The 20555-nt window shown below is 46.6% G+C and overlaps 2 pseudogenes; one reads left to right on the top strand and one right to left on the bottom strand.

Moving 5' to 3' along the window:
* Positions 1 to 3952: 3952 nt before the first annotated feature.
* LOC120849913 lies at positions 3953 to 4462 on the bottom strand (annotated as a pseudogene).
* A 12472-nt stretch (positions 4463 to 16934) lies between these two features.
* LOC120849903 lies at positions 16935 to 20030 on the top strand (annotated as a pseudogene).
* The last annotated feature ends 525 nt before the right edge of the window (positions 20031 to 20555 follow it).

The raw sequence follows: 20555 nt of genomic DNA, 5'->3' as shown, positions 1-20555 counted from the left end.
GGGCTAATAGACCCTTTACAAAAAAACAGCGCCATCTGTTGAACGCAGCGGCAATCAGCGTCAGTCGCCATCTTGCAGGGTTGGCGGCGGCAGCGCCGATACCAGTTGACATCGCGTGTCTGGCGTGCGGCGCGTGCATTTTCGACCACGTGTGTGATGCCTATTTACTGCTGCGTGCCCCTCTGTAAACAGAGTGGGTATTTGGACTCGTCCGGAACAAGGGTACGTACTTATCGATGCTCACCTTATGTTTTGACGGGTTTAGACACGATCGCGCGGCCAACAAAAGTAAAAGCCAGCACTGAGTATCGTGCCTTGCATCCCCTGTTCCTAACTGAAGTTTGCAGCATTCGTAGTCCGATTCCCTTGTTTCAGCTAGGGAGGAGACTACACAGTATCACTGACTGATACTTTCCACACTCCGTGGGTGATGTGGTGATGCAATGCTGCTCAAGGGTGTAGCTTTCTTGCTATCCCACAGCTGCGTGCGAAGCTTTACATCCCCGCATGTCTGTGATTTTATTTCATGTACGAGCGAAGCCAATGCTGCAAGAACCCGACGCTGTGAACATTGCACACATACTCGCGCGGTGAAAGCCTTTTAGATAAGTGTTTGTAGCGTGGACTTCGCTCTCGGTCTGTTCTCCACACCTTTAAGCGCGAAACACATGCGCATCAAAACTGTCCGATCCGACGTGCGAACTGCCGGAACGGACGCTCGAGGGCGAGGGTTTTCGCAGCCTCGGGTGCGACGAAAGAGCAATTACATTTTGCAATCGCTAGTAGTAGTACACTGTTAGTCAGTACGGCTAGCGTAGCGCAGTGTAGTTATTTGAGGCAGCAACAAAGAAAGTGAACGTCTGTGTTCGGCCTGCCTGCCCCCGTAAAAATATTTTTTTCGTGGTACAAAATACGCACAGCCAAAGATCGGCGAGAACCTCAGCGATATCTGTTCGACGGTCGCTGGCCGGTTGCTTTTCTCAGCAAACACCTATGCGAATCAAAGCCTGTCGAATTTTGCAATATCGAAGGTGCTCTTACCTTTTTCTCGCATAGTTTGCCTTCACGGACGACGAGATGACAAACCCCTCCATAAGGAAATTGTAACTTCTCTCGAAGCAACTCACCGATTCCGATCGACTCTCGTACAAATGTTCCACTTCGTTGTCTTTCACAGCTGGAAGTTGGGAGATGTCGGTTACCCAACCGGTGATGCGGATAACCCCGCTTGTAGCCATGCAGGAGCGAGGTAAATAAGAAAGCGTCGTTGAAGAGAGCAGCACCTACAGCCGCACGCGCGTCCGGAACAACCCTGCAAGATGGTGTCGGCCACCCAATGTTGCTGCACTCGTTTAGCGGATTTTCACCGTTGCCAGGTATTTTGAAAGGGGTCTATCCCAAGGATGTCGTTGCATTGTCTGGTGTGTTAGCCAAATCTCGTGGATGTTTACATTCTTGCTGTATAACTTTTTTTTATGACTGTCATGCTCTTTCCATGAATTCAAACCACTTTGGCTTTGGCTGCCCCACTCCCCTCTCCTTCCCCCTCCCCTTCCCCTCCCCTCCCTCCCCCCCCCCCCCCCCCTCCCCGGAAGTGAAACAATGCCTATCCCGGAAGCAGTGCAAGACCGGGCCAACCCGCGGCAAAGGTGAAGCAAGCTTCAATCGTTTGACGGCCCGGTGCGTTCCGTAATAACGGCAAGAGGTTGCAGAACGTTGCGGAGAGCGTTTGGGCTCAACTTGTACACATAGTCTACAGCAGTGAAGAGCCAATATGAACGCGCTATCGTCGCTAGCTGCTTACCAATATTCCACGTCAACATAGTGGCGCCAGGCGACAGCGTCGAAGTGGCCGACCTTGGGACGATCCCACTGGCTTTCGCGACTTCTGTCCGGCTTGAACCATAGCAGCCTTGACAAACCCTGCTTTTGCAGTCCTCACCGCGCGACCACTGTGCGCGTCGCTGCGTTTCCTACTGCTATGGGTGCCAGGGGACCTATGTTGGACTTTCGAGAAACTAGAAACAGAAGTGACGTACCGGCAGGAGGAGCGTAACCAAGCAACGGCGCGCACCGCGAAACCGCCCTCTTTAACGCCGTGACGACATGGCAAGATTGACGTCTGTCACTCACTTGAGAGGCGTCAAGAGCCAACCACCGAAGAGCGGAAGTAGCTACGCTGTCCCCCTGCCGTACCTACGCTTTCCCCGCGTTACCTATCTGGAACCTAGTCCCTACGCAAGCGTCCGTTTCTCCGGCAACCGGAAAGGCATTTTCTGCTTTTAGTCAAGCGATGGCAGCCAATCGCCAATCCCTTGCGGCGGCGACCTTCACATCGGCTCTTTTTTAAAGAAACTTGTCAAACTAAAAAAATACACGTGTTCTATTGAAATGAACAAATGATTTTGTAGCGGTTCCAGAAAATATTAGATGAAGTAAACTCGCATAAAAGGTTAGAACAACATGCGGGACGCGGATGAGCGCCTAGTTCAAATTACTGGCGCTCATGACTGCTCAAGAAACGGGAGGATGTGGCCTCTCTGATACGCGGCGCAACTGAGCTGAGCCCGGCGCTGTCCAGAGACGACAAAGTTCGTCTCTGGAACGAGCTAACCTCCCGGCTATACTTCCTCGGGCCTCCAAGGAAGGAGCCGGAAGGTTGGAAACGCTACTGGGCCATGCGGGTGTCGAAGGCGCGGGGGCGGGCTACGGAGCTGGCGAAACAGGCGAGGTAATTTGCGTAGTTTACTCAGAGTGTGGACCAAGCTATTGAATTACTTCCTTTACCCGCAGGCAAACAGGGGGCGGAGGCGCCCAGGTGCGCTCGCTGGCGTCATCATACTCGCGTATTTTGGCGCTGGTGGGCGAGGACTCGGCCCTGGGCGCTCCCGGGTTTTCTTTATTTGAAACCAAGAGGTCTGCACTCTAGCCACAACTTGCCACCCGCCTGAAACTGGCCTCCGGGTTTGCCGTTTTTCTTTTATCGAAATAAAGTGGAGATTTGGGCCAGTTCGTTCATTGCAAACAGAAAAGGCGCCAAAGGGAAACAGGACAAGGTGCACTCTCAACTGAAGTTAAATTTTCACCAGTGCATTTTGTCCTGTTTCCTTCGTCTGTCCCCCTGTGTTTTTCGTTTGTTTGTTTTCTTATATCATTGTTAATCTCAACATGCCTCTACTATGGAATCTCTCATGCTTCCATTTGTGACTAAACACACACGAAATGGCAGTGTGCTGAATTAAGTGAAGTGTAGTGTGAAATAATGTCTGTGATATATCCTGGATAATGACAAAGAATTTATATGGTGTTTAATAGTCCATGCTCAATTTTAAAGAAAGTATTGCAACCTGTGCTTTCAAACATGTTTATTTTTCATGTTACGGCATTGTTGTAAAAAAAAAGAAAGCACTTTCAAAGACACTGTTTGTTGTCTTCTTTATACATTCAAACCGACACAAATCCAATATGCGATTATCGAGTAATACACCTGGCCCTGTGGTAACCATAATAGATTGTAAAATGGAACAGGGCAATGGAAGTGTAGAGAAAATGAATCGATGTCCAAACCCGATACGAACAATATATTGCAGTAAAAGAAGCAAAACGGGTCTCACCAGTAGCCTCATTGAGTTATCCGTTTCCTGCAAGGGCGAGCCAGATGCCCTGTTGGCTAGCTACATAACCCACAATACATTCTGTTATTGTTCCAGGCATTTTATGCACCCTGCTTACAAATTGAAAAAAAAGCTCTATCAACATCACCGTGATGCACCGAATAGCATTTCGGAGGCGGTACTACATGTCCGTAAAGGTAACACGGTGGTTGTGCGATGAACTGCGAAAGGCATTGGAGTTGACACTGTGGAGCTTATGGACGGCCTTGACTGTGGAGCAACACGTGAGGCACATACTGCCACGGGGGGCTTCTCTGGTGGCGAGGGCGTCGGTCGAGGTGAGGACGACGAGGGGTGCGCTGTCGCCGGTGGCGTCCCTGGTGTGCGGGAGTGCCACCGTGGCGAGGACGATGAGGGGCTCCCTGTCGCCGATGGTGTCCCTGATGGGCGGGACCTCGATTGTGGCGACGGACTCCTTGGCAATGGTGGTGCCCCTGGTGGGCGCGACTGCCATCGTGGCTTGCGTGGGGGTCCGGGGAGGCACGGCTGTGGCGGGTTCGGAACTGGGCAACAAGGCGCTGCCTCAGAGCCCTCCCCCTGTCCGAGAGGCTGACCCGAGGGTGGGCAGGAGCTAGCCTCTCGTCATCCGCCACTGACCCCTCCGAGCTCGGCCCAGACTCCAACCCTGGCTCGTGAGGGTCCGGTTCTGCCTCCCTCGATGAAAGGCACATATTGTGGAGCACTGCACAAGACGATATAATGACGGTGGCTGTTGTTGGATGCTAATACAGAGTCCGGTGTCTTTGCAGACACTGGAATCTGCTTTTCAACAGCCCAATGCAGCGCTCCACAATGAACCTTATCGAAGAATGTACCTTATTAAACCGGCCGCAAGCGGTGGAGGTCGCGTGGAATCCAGGGACAGGGGTGATGAGCCAAGGTTCCAAGGCATAGCCGCTGTCACCTGCAGAGTCGGAGAAGGAAATGTATGATATTAATGCTGTTTTTTTTTTTTAAACAATACTTCAACAACAGTTGAAATATACCCGTCGTGTTCAGAAATAGGCTGAATATGATCCACAATACCCGTAAATGACAATTGCACATTTGTATTTTGAGCTTGATGGCTGTATTCTTCGTTATAAACAGCCCATACTGGCAAGCGCTCGGAGAGCAGCCAGCTGAGAGCACGTCACATCCAGTGCAATTGTGATGTAGTTTATCTCGGGATGAGCAAAGCTGCGGCGAGGCAGACGTCGTCAGGATGCCCTAGCTGTTCCAGCAACCAAAGCGGTCGAAGCACGCCAGCGATCGGGCCACCGCAACTAACCCCAAAGCTGCTTTTGTGTGAATTTTGAGTGACGGGTTAATCTTCTATCATCTTGGGACACACAAAAAAGAGTCCCGTCGAGTGTGGAATTCCTCCCTCCCCTTTTCTCTTCTGCTGGCCGTAGAGCTGTCGGGATGGCATCAGGTTCAAAGCATGTATAGTTCTAGGTAAGACAGTTATCATCCCTACCTGTCAAGGTTCCTAGACTGGCATTACAGCTTTAGCAACATCTAAAAAATGCTCTTTTCTAATTGCCTAATTTATTTAAATGCCTTTTAGTGCCTTTTTTAACAAGATATTGATGAGTTCGATGTGATACTGCTCTTTAAACACGTATAGACCAAAAAATAAGCACCGAAAGTTCGTTGTAGTATCCCTTTAAAATTGTTCACAACTACGCAGGTAAAACTGCTGTTTGCAACCTTTCCCCCCTGTAGTTGACAGCTGCGTCAGAGTGTTTCCAAGGAAACGTGTCACAGGTATGGCCAGAGCGCATGCCAGTTATCCATGTTCGGAACAATAAGTGTGATATTGTAGCTTATAAGTGGTGCAGAGCCATCATGTACAGAACCAACAAATGGAGTATGCTTACCGAGCAGGAGCCTGCCATCGTCTATCAGCCGGCCTTGCTCGAAGTTACTCCGGAGCCACGAGTAGCGCCACGCGAAGGAGTTGTGCACCGACCCAGGATACCGTGGGTCGATGCTTACCACCCGGCAGTCGGCGTTACACACCTGCAATAGTGAGACATATGTAGACATTAATTCAACTGAATCCACAAACAGTTGATTGCACTCACTGTCATGGAGCCCTGTCAAACACTATTTACATGTTGAACAACACACCACCATAAATTATGTGGTTTGCAACAAGCGCAAAAAAAAAACGACGGAATATTGAATGAAGGAGGACACAGACAGAGCGCTGCCTGTGTTACAAAGATTAAAATTATATGATAAATAGCCACTACCATTGATCCACGTAATAGTTTAGGCAAATTTGTTTTTTTTCTTCAGAGGAGAGTTTAAACTTTATCATGCAGGACAGGGACTAATGATTAAAAGCCTAACGCGACATGAAAACAAACAGAGATCGAAAGCTTTTCAGCAAACAAACCCTCCCTCCCTTCGTCGAACAAACGCTTGTGCGGAGGATGAACGAGTACTAACAATTCATAACTCTCTAAAATGGCATATCCAGACCGTATTAGCGTTACACTCTTTTTCAAACCCATTCAGAACGGGCATTGACCTACAACTAAAAGCGCGAGCTAGCTACTTTGGATAAAGCCCCGGCGGCTGCACGAGCGCTCGTGCAGCGAGTGCTCTAGTCAAGCCGTTCGCGCTTACAGTCTTCTTAGTTAGTTCATGCTAAGGTGAGACGTAGTATATATGTGATCATACGTACCTCCATCGCGTTCAGAGCGTAGAATTGTTTGCGGCACCAATACGCCGCCTTCGTGACGGTGAGGTCGTTCTGTGATGGACCGACGATGGCGATCATCGTCCCGTCGACGCAACCGATGACGCCGGGTATCCTGCCGAGCCGTTGGAAGCCCCTCTCGACGTCTTCCCTCTTGCCGGTTGTCTGGGAAAAGTCTATCCATCCGCGCCGGATCCCCAGAGGCTGCACAATAGTGAGGGACACAGCCCGCACAACAATGCCGACTGTAGCCTGATACCTCGCTATGTGCTCGTCGCTCGCCACCAAGCTCTGAAAGCTTCCCGCACAGTTTGCTCCCCGTGGCTAAAAGCGAAGTGCGCACAACACTTGCTGTCCCACAGACATCACCGTCCACGAACCTCACAGCCTCAACTCTGGCTCCTCGTGCAGTTCGTCGCACAATCAACGGACCACATTCTTGGTGAGACGGTACTGCCTCCGAAAAGCTTCCTCCGGTAGTTCAAAGGCATCGCGGTGCTGCCGGTGGAGCCTTTCCAGAGGGGAAAAAAAAAAGTTGAACAATAGAAAGACTGTCGCTCGGCCTCCGAGACGCCGTGTTTCCAATTTCGCTACCGCGAAGAGACCATCGACAGACTCGTTCCCTTTTCAGACGAAACACCGAGGAAACGATACGTCAAAGTGTTGTCACTTCCGGTGGGGGCGGTTCGCCGACTCCGCCCACATTTTTGTAGAGAACTTTCGTCATTCGAGCCTCAACCAATCAGACGCGATGTCGTCACTTCCGTTTCTTTTAGGAGAAACGAAACATTTGTCAAACATAGGTTCCCAGGACTTGCTGGTGGAACGTGTCTACATAACCTCCTTGCATCCCCGACCAGTTTGTTTACAGTAGTGGTGAGGCGAACTTTTTCAGAACTGAGATTCGGACCCGAAACTGGATAATTAACTAGGTTCGGATAATTGAGCGAGTCTCGTAGCGATTCGGATCACTGATACGAATCACTCATCAGAATTTACTCAATCTTACTCCGGGTTTGTAACTGGGCGTCCCAAACCCTAACCGCGTCCGGCGCTTTTCGATTTGTGTTGTCACGTGACACGACTAGTGTTGCCAGATGGCGGCAGGGTTACCAGATTGGGCTATTAATAGCCAAATTGAGCTGCCTACTGATAAGTTTGGCGTCGAAATTTGGCCGCTGGTTATGTGGCTACGTGCGGCTATTTCTGGGCTATATCCAATTTTTGCCCGATATCCGCGAAATTGTCTCCTTTCCCTCTGTATACTGTCGGATATCTCAAGAAACCCGGAAGAGCATCCTTCATGTGAAGTTTTTTTGTTTTTTTTTTCTTTGGGAGGAAACAGTGTTGCAAAGATTTTAATCCTTCCGACGAATGTTTCCCTTGGTTCAACTCTAAGGTACTGCACGGAGCTAGTACGAGTGGGAACAATGCTTCCTAAAATATTGTTCATAGCATGAGACTGTCCAAATGTGTCCACATGAGCTTTTTGTTTTATCATTTGAAATTAAACTGTTTTCTGAATATTGTAAGACTATTTTTGCATACTATCTCTCACATAAACGTATACAGAAGCAGAGCTTTCGCCGTCAGCTTATAAGTCAATATCGAAATTTTGGCTACTTTTGGGCTCTGCAAATATTTCGATTTTGGTTACTTTTGGGCTATATTGACTAGCCATTTGGTATATCAGCTAGGAGCTATCTGGCAACCCTGCCAGCCGGCAACAGGCAGGCGGAGCCGGCAGAGTGGAAGCCCACGGTTGTAGCCTTTCTCGTAACTTGGCAAAGGGGGAACGGTAAGCCCCATATTGCATGCCGAGGGCTTCGAAATGCGCGACGTATATGAGCGTAACGTACACATATTGGAGCATGACGCAGCGAAAAGCCTGATACTACTCGCGCTTCGGTGGTACGCAGTCACATTCCCATTGGCCTGCCAGGGCTGTAGCTTCCGCTGTGCTGGCATGTAACGTGATCACGACTTCCTGGGATACCCAGTATTTCTTGCTTCAGGCACTGGGCTAAGCGGCGCCACTAGTGTAATAGCTCACGTTTGAACAATGCAGCAGCCACTCCCAGGGATACCCACTATTTCTTGCTTCAGTCGCTAGATGGCGCCAAACCAAACAGCATTGCAGGTTGCCGTAAAATAATATAGCCAAAATAGCGAAGACAAAAAACAATTATTTTAAAGCCTATTATTCGCAATTTTTCATGCACACACAAACCACGTTACGGACTCGTTTTCAACCCTCAGACGTGCCACATTTTCTCTGTATTACGTCACTTGCGAAGTTTTTAAACAAAGCTTCGGAAGGATAAAATTTGTACAACCCTGAACCTTCCTTCTTAGGTTTTCAGAAATACAGAACATGCAGACGGCTTTGTTGTGAAACCTGGGAGATATGATCATACAGTAAAAGAACAGAATACAGAAGCAGAACAGTTAGAACACAGAGTTTCAAACCAGATCCCCAATATCTAAGGTCCTTACCAATATCCTATCCATCTCTTTTTCTTTGTGCAGAACATGAGAGCTCCCCATTCCGGTTCACGCTATTTCGGTTCACTCTATTGTCCTTTCTTGGGGTGGGCGACGACTGGAAGATAGTCAATTGTTCAGTGGTGAAGCTGCGGACTTCTCATTTTTACGAACTTGGGTGCCTAAGGATCAGACTTTGCCTAAGGATCAGACTTAGACCCGTTACTTGAAAAATGTAATGGATTGCAATTACAAATTACCAAGCCTCACATGTAATGAATTACCGTTCCAAACTACTTTCGCTGAAAACTAATGGATTGCTTTACTCGTTATGTTACAAATTACTTTCATGGTACTTTTCCCATACGCTTATCAAGAATACAACAAAAACAAATGTGACGTTTTCAAAAATGTTCTGTAAAACTACTTTCTAGTTCTCATATGCCCACATTATGGTACAAACAAAACCATTTGTCGTCAGTTGTTTATACAGTAGGAGTTTAGTCTGCCAGAACAGGGCGACATTGTTACCCGCTGTCGAAGAGTAATTTGGCCAGTGTAGTAGATTTAAAAAAGTCCTTGAAGAAATAAAATATTGCATTTAAGAGAAAGAGTGTATGTGCACTTTGTTCACCTGTAAGCTGCCAAGGCAGCGAAAGCTGCAACCACACCCGCCATGTCGCTAGCTTATGGCGACCAGAAAGGATCCCGGGAATACTGCAGACAACGCTAGCGGTGTGCATGCTCAGTAGCAGCGTCTGCATCCTCTGGGAGATGAAGAAGGCAAAGCCTACTCGGCGTTGTCTTCTCAATAATTTTTTCTCACATCAGTTGAAAGGTTCGGGAACCTTTTTATTTGTTGTCTTACTTCGTCTGGAGGCCCTGCGCGAATGATTTTTGGGGAGACGTGTGGGGTTCACTAGGGGATGTTTACGACCTTTGGAAGGGAGAAGTCTGTGCGCTGGGCGGGGAGCCCCCTTTGCGGTGCGTGTGTCCCGCCGTTAATCGGGAACAGGCCGCGGCGCGTTCCGCACCCCGCTCGGCTGCCTGCAGCTGGGGAGGCTCCGCGGTTTAGTGTTTTTCTCTGGTAGTCGACCAGTGCCACCACTTGGGGTTGTTTGCTTAGAGAGTCGTTTGTCGCTTCCCAATGACAAGAGCCGGTCGCTTTCGTAGAAGTGTCTCGGGCGCTGTGCTTCGTCTGTCGGCACCTGTCCCTCCAGCCGGTGTTCGGAGTGCCAGGGGTGATTTGTCGTGTCTGAAGGCCAGACTTGTCTGCGCCTCCTACGCCTGGCGCCGTCTAGCCCTGGGTTCAGAGCGCCGGATGAGAATGTTCACCCCCTCAAGAAAATGGGAAAGAGGGACAGGCTGCTCTCGATAAGAGCACAGGCGAGACAAAGAAGGGGGTCTTTGATTCGGTACCGTTGGAGAGAAAAGAGCCGCTCTCTAACGGCGGCCAAGTCCGGGGCTCGGGTTGTCGATATTTGTATTCCTGTATCCCGTATGTTAAATTCTCTTTTATTAAAGTGCTACAAAGAAGTATTTGCGTAAACAGTTGTCTGGCCCGAACTGCTACACCTCCGCCACCGTCCAACGCAAGCCATCCTCTTCCACACCATCGAGAAGGAACTACCGTCTACAACTTACCAAGAACCTTACTTCAGTATATACACCGTTCCAAGTAGGTCGATGCAGAAAGGGAAAAACACTCTCGAACCAGAGCGCTGCGTCAACGCTCCGCTTACCCTTTCCCTCAAAAGCTCGTCTGCTCCACGGAGTGGACTGTTAAAAAGCATGTGAGGAGTGTACGGAGGCAAGTTGTTTCGACAATATTAGGCGCCGCTTTGATATTATAACGTGTTTTCACGCGTGACATGGCCTATGCAAGAGAAGAATCGACATGGCAGCACTGTGCTGTAATTGTTTGCAAAAATAACAAAAAAAAAGTAAAAGAAACACCGATTCAGTGTGCAAGACCCATGCTGTCAAACAGGATGAATGTGGGTGAGGCATGTTTATGCTGCACCGGTTCCCCGCTACTCCGGACCTACGACGCCGGTGGCTGGCGAATTTAAACAGGAAAGACTTCTTGCCATCGAAGGGCAGTCGTGTGTGCTCCGACCATTTCTTGGACGGCTGGCGAACTGCGGAGAACCCCGTGCCGTTCCTTCGCCTGGGCTACGGCCGAAAGGTTAGCGGAGGGCAGCTTAGACATTGAAAAAAGAAAACAGTTGCATGACTCCTGGTCTACTGATTTAATAGTACACACCACGACACAGTTTGAGCACAAATAATTCTCACGCGAGACGATTAAAGAGAGGCACATCAATGTGCCAATATTGTGACAGTGGATTCCAAATCAGAAAAAAAAAAACGAATCCGTCGCACTTGCTATTTGTACTCAGTATTTATATATCGATTCATGTTTAAATTTCAGGTTTCTACTATTTCAACCAAAGCAGAAGTGGCAACGCAGGTCTGAGCCACTAACCGCGCAGGTGCAGTTAGTTCAAATGTTCCCGGCGCCCCCAAGCTGCGACAACTCGAGTTTAGCGCAAATCCACATGCCGTAATTCGTGCCATCCTGGCTTTGTTCAATCCTCAATTTCACTAGCGATCCTCAATTTCACTAGCGCTCCCCAATTTCGCTAGCGATCGAAACGCCGAGTTTGTGTTGGGAGCGACGACTGCCCCAGAACCGCGCTAAAAATTACCCACAAAAAGATGCCAGGAAAGCAGGATGCACTTTTCCCCATGCCTGACATACAAATTAGGATAGTGCTTTCCTCCATGGATGAAGATGATGAGCCGAGGACGCCGAATACGGCAGCCGTGCTGGCAGAAGCAGCTGCGATCGGTGTGACTCGGTGAGCAGGGTAACAGTCCAGTAATGGCGGTCGCTCATTCGGGCGGGTTCAGATTCTCCCAAATGCCCGGATGAGGGTAGGCAGCGCTACAGTCGTTAAAATGGCGCCAGCTAGGAAGCCCAGCTTGGAACGGTGTATACCTTACACATTTTTCCAGTGGTTATAGTGACCGGTCATACATAGTCTTTTCTTTTCAGCTATTATCCTGTTCACAATGTACACGGCACACGGTTAGCCGACTGCTGACTATGACATCAGCAAAGGATTTCTCATCAAGAAAAATAAGTAATGAAAGTTCTTCAATTTTGACGCTGTTGGCAGTGTTGGTTTCATGGCGCTATTATTTCAAGCTTCCACTATGCTCTTTACACAAACCATCAAACTTGTTGCTCGCAACGTAATGACGTCATTAGAGGGAACCATAGGAGGAAGCCATCAAAACTAGGGATGTAGTGAACCATCCTACGTAGGTTCGAATTCGCAAGGTTTCAATATTTTCGAACCAAACTGAGGTTTGAACCGAAAGATATCTATATTTTCGTACCGCCCGAGGTTCGAATTCGAAAAGTTTGCAACTTTCGATCACCATGAAGTTTCGAATTAGAAAATTTTGAAGCTTTCATGGTTTCTAAAAAGTTCAGATTCGAATATTTTGAATATATTTTTTCTTGAGGTTCGAGAAATTTGATGATTTCGAACTTCCCTATATTGAAATTCGAGAGATTCGAAAAGATTTGGAAATTCTTTGGATATAAAATTCTAAAAATTCAAATGCTTCAAATTTTTATAGACATACAGTTCGAAAAATTAGAAGATTTCGAATTTCTTTCATCATAAAGTTCGAGTTTTGATTCTCTTTTAAGGCTAAATTCAATTTTTTTATTAAAATTTTGAATTTTTTTTTAGATTATGTTTTGAAGGCTGACTTTCATGTTCGTCCACAGTCAGTTTCAAATAACGTTTCCCGCCTCACTGGTATTCACGAAATCAGGTTTAGAAAAGTTTGGGTGTGATATTTTGACTGCGCGAAGTTGGTCAGGCAAATGAAAAAGACAACGAGTGTCCCGGATGTGCTGGAATATTTGCCAGTGCAGTGACGTGTGACCATAAACCAGTAATTGTGACCGCCAGCCCACATGGGGGGGGGGGATTTTTATAGTGCATCACACAGTAGTGATTACACGAGCACCCTGTTTTACGATACTCATCCAGTTCGAAACGGCCAGGGGCGGGCAGGAGGTTGAAGCTCAGAAAAACCTTAAAGCGACCTGGCAAACTACCTCCCCACCCCCTAGCACGCTGGTAGTAATTCGATCGAAAGACGCCCGAATGACACTGGCATATCTAAGTTATAAGTTTGTAATTGTTCTGGAGGTTTATTTTCCGGGACGGAGGAAACGGCGAGCAAAAAACGCAGAAGCTGACACAACTCGAGGTCAAGGAGCTTCCCTCCCCAAACCCCCCCCCCTCTCCCAGATATTTCGGACTGTTAAAGAAACATTATGGGGAAAGAGGGCGTTTTCTAGCTCATCTTAATCTGAAATTATTTATGCATATGTATAGCTACTGTCGCTCTTCACTGCAAAAAAGATCGCGTAGATGGTCATTGTCGGAAACTCGTTGTCGGAAGGCACTACTTGTCACATGCTTAGTGGTTCGGAAATTCAAAGCTATGTCTTCTCAACCTAAATAACTGTGCCATTGGCTAAAAAAAAAAAAAAAAAAAAACAATAAATGCGGGGATAAAAAGCTGGAAAAAAAAATCTATCAAGAGCCCGAAGGAAGTGTTGTATTCTTGCATATTCAGAGGCTCAGAACTTCGTAACAAGTTATTCTTACCAAAATGTGTACAGGCTAAAAAAAAACACGTCCCAAAAACGTGAAACAAAAAGAAATTAAAAATGTTTTTTTTAATGACATGCTGAACTTGAACAATATTAGCAATCTTCCCCCACAAGTTAATTTATTCCTCAAGGTGAAAAAAACAATAAATACACTATTTTGTATTGGGCAGATGGCAATAATATGTACTGTCCGTGGTGTTAATTTAAACGCGATACCTCAAACAATCTAGAAAAAACAATTGCCAAGTTTAGCGCATAATTGCCTGTAAATACATGTTCGGACATTTCTTAAAAACTCATATTGAAAAACAATAATCATATTTTAAAACGACACTTACCTAGGCTATACATAAATCATTCTTAAAAAGTTTAACATCTCTACCTCAAATAGCTTTGACTATAGCACGCTTCAAATATGGCACAAACGACAATTGTCAAAAACCCGTCGTCCTTCCTCACTCCTTCGGCAATTCATTTCTTTAAAACTAAGCATGCCAGAACATTGAAATAAACGCCATTGTCTTTCGCAAGGAACGCAACACAGCGTATAAAAATTCCAGAAAAAAACACTCTTGAATTCAAATGAAATTGTCCGCCAGCCTTTCAAAGTTTGAAAAACCTCAAACTTTTACCCTAAAAGTTTGAAGTTCGTTGAACTTTCAACTTTTCAGAATTCGAAAGTTCGAAACTTTTTGAATTATCTAGATAAATGAGTTCGAAAGATAAAAAATTATTAAATTCTTTACCGTAGAAAGTTCGAAAAGGTTCGAACTTTTAGTGCAATAAATTCGAAAGTTCGAAAATCATAAAATTTTTTGGTCTATAAACTTTGAAAGTTCGACAAACATCAAATTTCACAGCGTAATAAGTTTGAAAGTTCGAAAAGGATCGATGTTTTTAGCGTAATAAGTTTGAAGGTTAAAAAAACATTGCACTTCTGAATGTGCAAAGTTCGAAATTTCTAAAAGCGTCGAACTAAGAAGTTCGAAAATTCGACTTCCGTCGAATTTTAAGACATACGAAGTTCGAAAATTCGAAATCTTTCTAACCTTTCGAACCGCTTGATTCGATCATTGAAACTTCGGTTTGAAAAAAGTTTGCAGCATCCCTAACCAAAACATCTCGCCGCTAGTAGACCTAGAGTTCCTGTATAGGCTGCCTACGAGAGCCAGAGTTGCGCATTCATCCCCGTAGCGCCGTCTTTCCTGCACGGCATGTTGATCCCGCTCCTCATGTGACTGACTTCGGCGAATAGCAACGCTGCACCTTCCGAGGTGCGCGGCGAGCTCAAAAGCAGGGTAACGTACATCGGGGCGCGCCGCGAAACGTCTGCTTTCCTGCGCGGCACTTGATCTGGCTCCTCACGTGATCGGATCTCAGCGAATAGCGGCGCGGCGGCACCTGAAAAACAGACGCGCAACTCTGGCTCCCGTAGGGAGCCTTTACAAGACCTCTAAGTAGACGTTGCGCCAAGATACTCAAGCATCACAAACAATGCTCGGAACATAGATACATCAGCTGCATGCCTTTTCTATATAAAATATTTCAAGTAAATAACTACAATAGAGCATTCGTGGAGAGCGCGTCCGTAGTGCCATTTGTTTTAGATTTTTGCTTTCGAACAGTTACAGCTGCAGAAGCCAGCATGCACATCGCGTATACCTACGTCCCCGCTTTTTCTTGGATGCTTAGGTAATTCAGCAAAATGTCTATGCGGAGAGCAAGTAGTCTGCTTCTTGCGCAGGGGTTGCAGTGAAGTCAGAACAAAGTCGAGCTTTGATTGGCACTGACTTGAAGGATAGTGGGTATATTGCGATGTTAAATGCTTTAAAACCTACACAATATTTTTTTTCTTTTTCATGCAGACAGTAAGAGCTTGGCCTTCTGAGATCATCACACCTGTGCAAGAAGCAGACAAACTTGCGCTCCACATTGACGCGCGTCTAGGGCAAGGTCGAGCCTAATATTACAATTATTTTTGCCCAAGCTGAGTGAACCAATGTCTAGCTAACCAAAACAGGAAACCAAAACAGCCGTATACAGAGAAAGTTTGGCCATTCATTGGGAAGCGTAAGAAACAAATGAGGAGGTGCCATTGGCCGAAAGGGGGCCAGGCGTGTCCAAGGGCGTCTTCGCAAATCCGAATGCAGACAGCCAGAGGCCGGGAATAATACCCTGGCGGTGGTCGCGAGAAACAAAATTAATAAGTGTGTTGGAGTAACTCTTGGCGATTGAAAATATGGTGCACGTGATTAGTCGGTCACGGTAATGCAAAGTCAAAGTCTAGCAGAACGATCGACGTGCACAGAGAGCTAGGAACTTGCCATTCCAATGGTCAGACTCCGTCTGAACAAAACAGAGTTTGTGCGGCCTATTCGTTTCTTACATATTTTTGCATGATCATAATCGAGACATCACGAGCACCATATATTCAACCATGAAGAGTTACTGCATTTAAGTCTTACGCTTTGTATGAACTGTTTCTCGCTACCACCGCTAGGGGACTGTTTCGGCTTCTGGTTGGCCAAGTGAGAATGTCAAGCCCTCTATCTGCGTCTGGTGCACGCCCTGGCTCTACCCGCTCCTCTCATCGACCAATCCATCTTTATATGCAGCTCTGGTAGTGCAGTACGTGTAACACGGTAACGGTTTGCTAAAAGTCCTCAATATCTGGGGTCTTATATGTTAGATTTGGTAGTGATTTTGTCGCGGCTGTTGCAAACATATCATTGCTTACTTTGTTCCTGTTGGGACGCAGAGGGGGCAAAGTAACCACATAGGCGTCCCAAACTCAACTGGTCTTTTATTTCCAAGTGCCCGTTCCCGGACAACTCTTCCTCACCTCCTTTACCGTCTTCCCCTCCGCTGCACCGCTCTTCACATTCCCCCGTCACCGCGGGCGAGGGGAATTCTCTCGCGTGGGCAAAGGGGGAACACATCCGGTCGGCAGGATAGGCCAGGTTCGTCGGGCAGCTGCGCTTGCACGTGGCGTGATATGATCCCCACATTCCAAGCAAGCTAGACGAAGTAGTGTCCTCGGGCTTTGATTTAGCGTTCAATCTCTGGATGATCTTCCTCCTACTTTCTTTAAAATAAGTATAGTGACTGTATAAAAGTTACTTTCACAATGTGGTACGCCAGATAGGAGACTGCAAGGCGGTGATGTCCGGTAATCATGCACTGCCAACTTGGAGCATCATATACAAAGGTATCACAAGAACAAGTTTGCCCAACTTGAGTTGGAAAAACCGTCGAGCAGCAAACGTGGTCGTGACAACAGCGTCAAACCACCGCCTAAAGACGCGATCAGCCGAACATCAGGAATGCACTCGCACAAGTTCCAGCTATCGTAGTAAAGATAACCTCAAAAACTCTGATGGACAGCTGCGTCGGGCTGGTAACGAAGAATGGTCGCCAGTTTCGGTTAATCGACGACAGCGGATTTCGGAAGATTGTGGATCCAACTCTGAAAGGCTTTCAAGAAAACGTATTCATTAACTCTGAAAACGTACGAGCTAAGGTGAATCAGGAAACACAAGCAGCAAGAGATAATATCTCGCGCTCTCTGAAAGACCGCCTAATATCCTTGAAAATGGACATTGCAATGTGCCTTGACCACGCCATTCTAGGAATTAATGTGCAATACGTACAAGGTGGAAAGCTAGTACTTCAGACACTAGCCATGAAAGAAACTATTCGACCGACACACAGCAGAGTGCTTGAAATCTGAAGTGCTGCAAGTCCTGTCTATGTACGATATAAAAGTCGGGCAAGTGTACAGCATTACCACAGACAATGTGGCAAATATGATAAAGGTAGTAGAACTACTGAAAGAATGTTCTGCGGAAGAATCCGAATCTTCCGACTCGAAAAACGAAGACTCAAATAAAAGTGCAGTCTGCCGGGGTGTTGCATAACACAGTCTTTTTATGTTTTGAAGGCACCATGTCCACGTAGAAATGCTTCCAGTCCAGGCTGTGTTATGGAACCGGAAATCGACTACGGCTGGAGCTGGAAATCTATTTTACCAGCCGAATTCCAGGCTGTTTCCACCCAGAAATGGACAAATTTCTTGCTGGAAATTTGATCATGTACCTCCAAGCTGAAATTTCTGATTTCCAGCATGAGCAGCATCCATTTCCAGCTGTAAACAGGATTTCCAGCTGCTGCTGTATAATTTAGCTGAAAATGCGGCTGGGAATTTTGATTTCCAGATGGAAGCTGCAGCTTATTTTTATGTGGGATTACACTCAACGATGACGGCCCATTGTTGCAGGGCACGAGATGCGCTGCCCACACACTGCAGCTCGCCATTCATGATGCAAGAAACTTAGAAGCCAGACAGTGATGTCGCTCATAAGAAACTGAATATGAAGAAACTGATAATTGACTGCAGTACCAGATCGATGTCAACCGTTCAAATGTTGAAGCGACCTCTCGAGTTGCGAGAATTCTGCAGTGATGTTTTGTCATCTGACGATGAGTTACACTTCACTGAAGAGGACTGGCAGAATGCAGAATGATTTGTGCTTTCCTTAAGCGCAGCAGAAGAAGCTGCAAAGGTCCTCCAAAGAGAGCAGCTGACGATGGGTGATTTCTACAGCACTTGGCTGAAGTGCAGAATGCAGACATCGAAGATCGACTTTCCCGTGACAACTGTGTTGGTGGCGTTCATGAAAAGAGGAGAGAAGTGGCTGCTTGAAAACAACCTCTTCTGTGCAGCTATTTAGTACAGTGCAGTCCACTTATAACGATATATCAGTTATAACGATTGATATTACAGAGGCATCAATTTTTGCATTGGTTCTATGTAAAAATAGACCATATATAGCGATGCATTTTTCCCGAAATATCGGATATAACGAGCAATAAATGATCGCGTAGATGTGTTTACTACGAAAATTCAACAGAAAATGAGATAAAAATTGTGAAATTCCACGAAGAAACGACCGAGATCGGCGGACGTAATCATCGCCGATCGGCCCCGACCGAATACTTCGTGAGTAGGCGCTGCGCGCGGCCTTAAAACCTCGGCGCTATCATCGTCATCATACCCGTAACCTCGTAACCCCTCCCCGCCCTCCTCTTCCCTGCATCGCTGGCGTGGAAGATGGCTTCGACGAAGCAAAAAGCTATCTCCTTCGAGGAGAACAAGGAAATCCTATGTGATTGGCGGCAAGTATTCAAGGTCGGAAGTCTCGTCCGGAAGTATGAGCACTCTCAGTCGACGATATCGACCATCGTGAAATCGGGCGACGTCGTAATGAAGAAGGCTGGAACAAGCGGCTTTGACGACCAGCGGAAAACGCTTAGGGAAGCCTTGTACAGGCTGTATGCACACCGCGATAGTCAAGCTCCAGCTGCCGCACAAGCAAGCGGAGATATTGGATTTTTTTTCGCGTGTTTGACACCATTTCATTGCGTGCTTGCTGATGACCCTACAATAATACTTTGTTACATTGCGGCGCTTCTTCTATGGTGTGATTCAGTGAACACTGGTGAGTAACCTTCTGCTTGGGGGAACTATTTTGGGCAGTTTTCAGGGTCAGTCCGGATACAACGATAATCGGTTATACTTATAACGATCGGATTTTCCGCATTAAATAATATCGTTATAAGTGGACTGCACTGTATTTGTATCCCCGGTACCATGTATCATTATCGAGCGATGAGAAGAACCGCGCAAAGCAACACTTGATTAAAACACGGGGACAAATTAAGGCTTTGATGAACGGGCCGAGGACGCGTCCAGCAGACTCTCTGGGCAGCCCCGACAAAACGGAGACGCTTTCTGCCGACGATGACCTGGAGTCGACGACGACCTGGAGTCGATTCTTAAGGAGAAGGAACAAAGGTCCTCAGAACTCTATACCAAGTTTCGCCAAAAAAGCAACAAAATTGAGCAACATCTCGAATCATTTGAAAAATGAGCCTTCTGTCAAGAAGGACGCCAACATCCTGGAGTTTTAGACCAGGGAAAGACTTTGTTTTCTGGGGCTTGACCAGCTGACAGAGGTGGCACTCGCAGTCCCCGCAACCCAAGTGAGCGTCAAAAGGGCATTTTCTGGCCCTAAGTACATCCTCCCTTCTCAACGAACAAGGCTCGCACCAACAACCCTGGACGATGGACTCCTTCTCCGCTCAGTGTACGGCAACAAGGACAAGGATTGATTGCAAAAACCCAAAGCCATGCGAGTTTTCAAGGCAAAAGCATGTTTTCAAGTTATAGGCGTGACAATACACAAACATCTCTCGAATTCCTTTAGGAACTATATTTCATTGCGGAAGCGCGTCTTGAAACAAAAGCAAACATAACCATAGAAATAAGAGAAATTCGGGGCAGTAATGTTGCAGCACCCAATGCAACAATGAACATTCACAAATGAAACGACATGGGCCACATAAGCCCTTAACGAATCACAATAACATTTCAGTGAAACAACCAATAAGACCCAATAAAACCTGAATGTTAGTGTGGTGTGCTGAATTTATTATCGAAGCAAAATTAATATAGGGTTAATGTTATCGCAAAAATGAGAACAACCCAATAGCATTATTTTTTTTCTAATTTTTGCTGTACTTGGAATTTTGCTATGTTGTTCACAATCACGCGCACAAAAATACTTATATTGGTATGATGTATGCGGCAGCCATTCCTACTCTGACAATGACGAAGACTCGATTGTTACGAGACGGTTTGGTTTAGTCGATTGGCGTTTAACATGACTTTCTACCCCTAGGCGTCGACAATGCCTCCTTTAGACCCTTTATGTCCTACATTTCTGTCAAAGCCCCACTGCGTTATTAATACTTCTATTTAGGTATGTTCCTTATCCACCTTCGGCTAGCCCATTCCCGAAATTGGGTAGCAGCGTACGCTGCAGATCTATCCAAATTCCCCTACTTTTCTTTAAAAAATATAAAAAATTAAGCACAAAACGCGAGCACATAGAGAAGATGCACTTTCATTCTTTTATTTGTTTTTGTGCTTTACAAT

Source organism: Ixodes scapularis, unplaced genomic scaffold, assembly GCF_016920785.2.
Source record: "Ixodes scapularis isolate PalLabHiFi unplaced genomic scaffold, ASM1692078v2 PGA_scaffold1__304_contigs__length_218370807, whole genome shotgun sequence".
Lineage (NCBI taxonomy): Eukaryota > Metazoa > Arthropoda > Arachnida > Ixodida > Ixodidae > Ixodes > Ixodes scapularis.
This window is presented reverse-complemented; position numbering and strand designations above follow the sequence as displayed.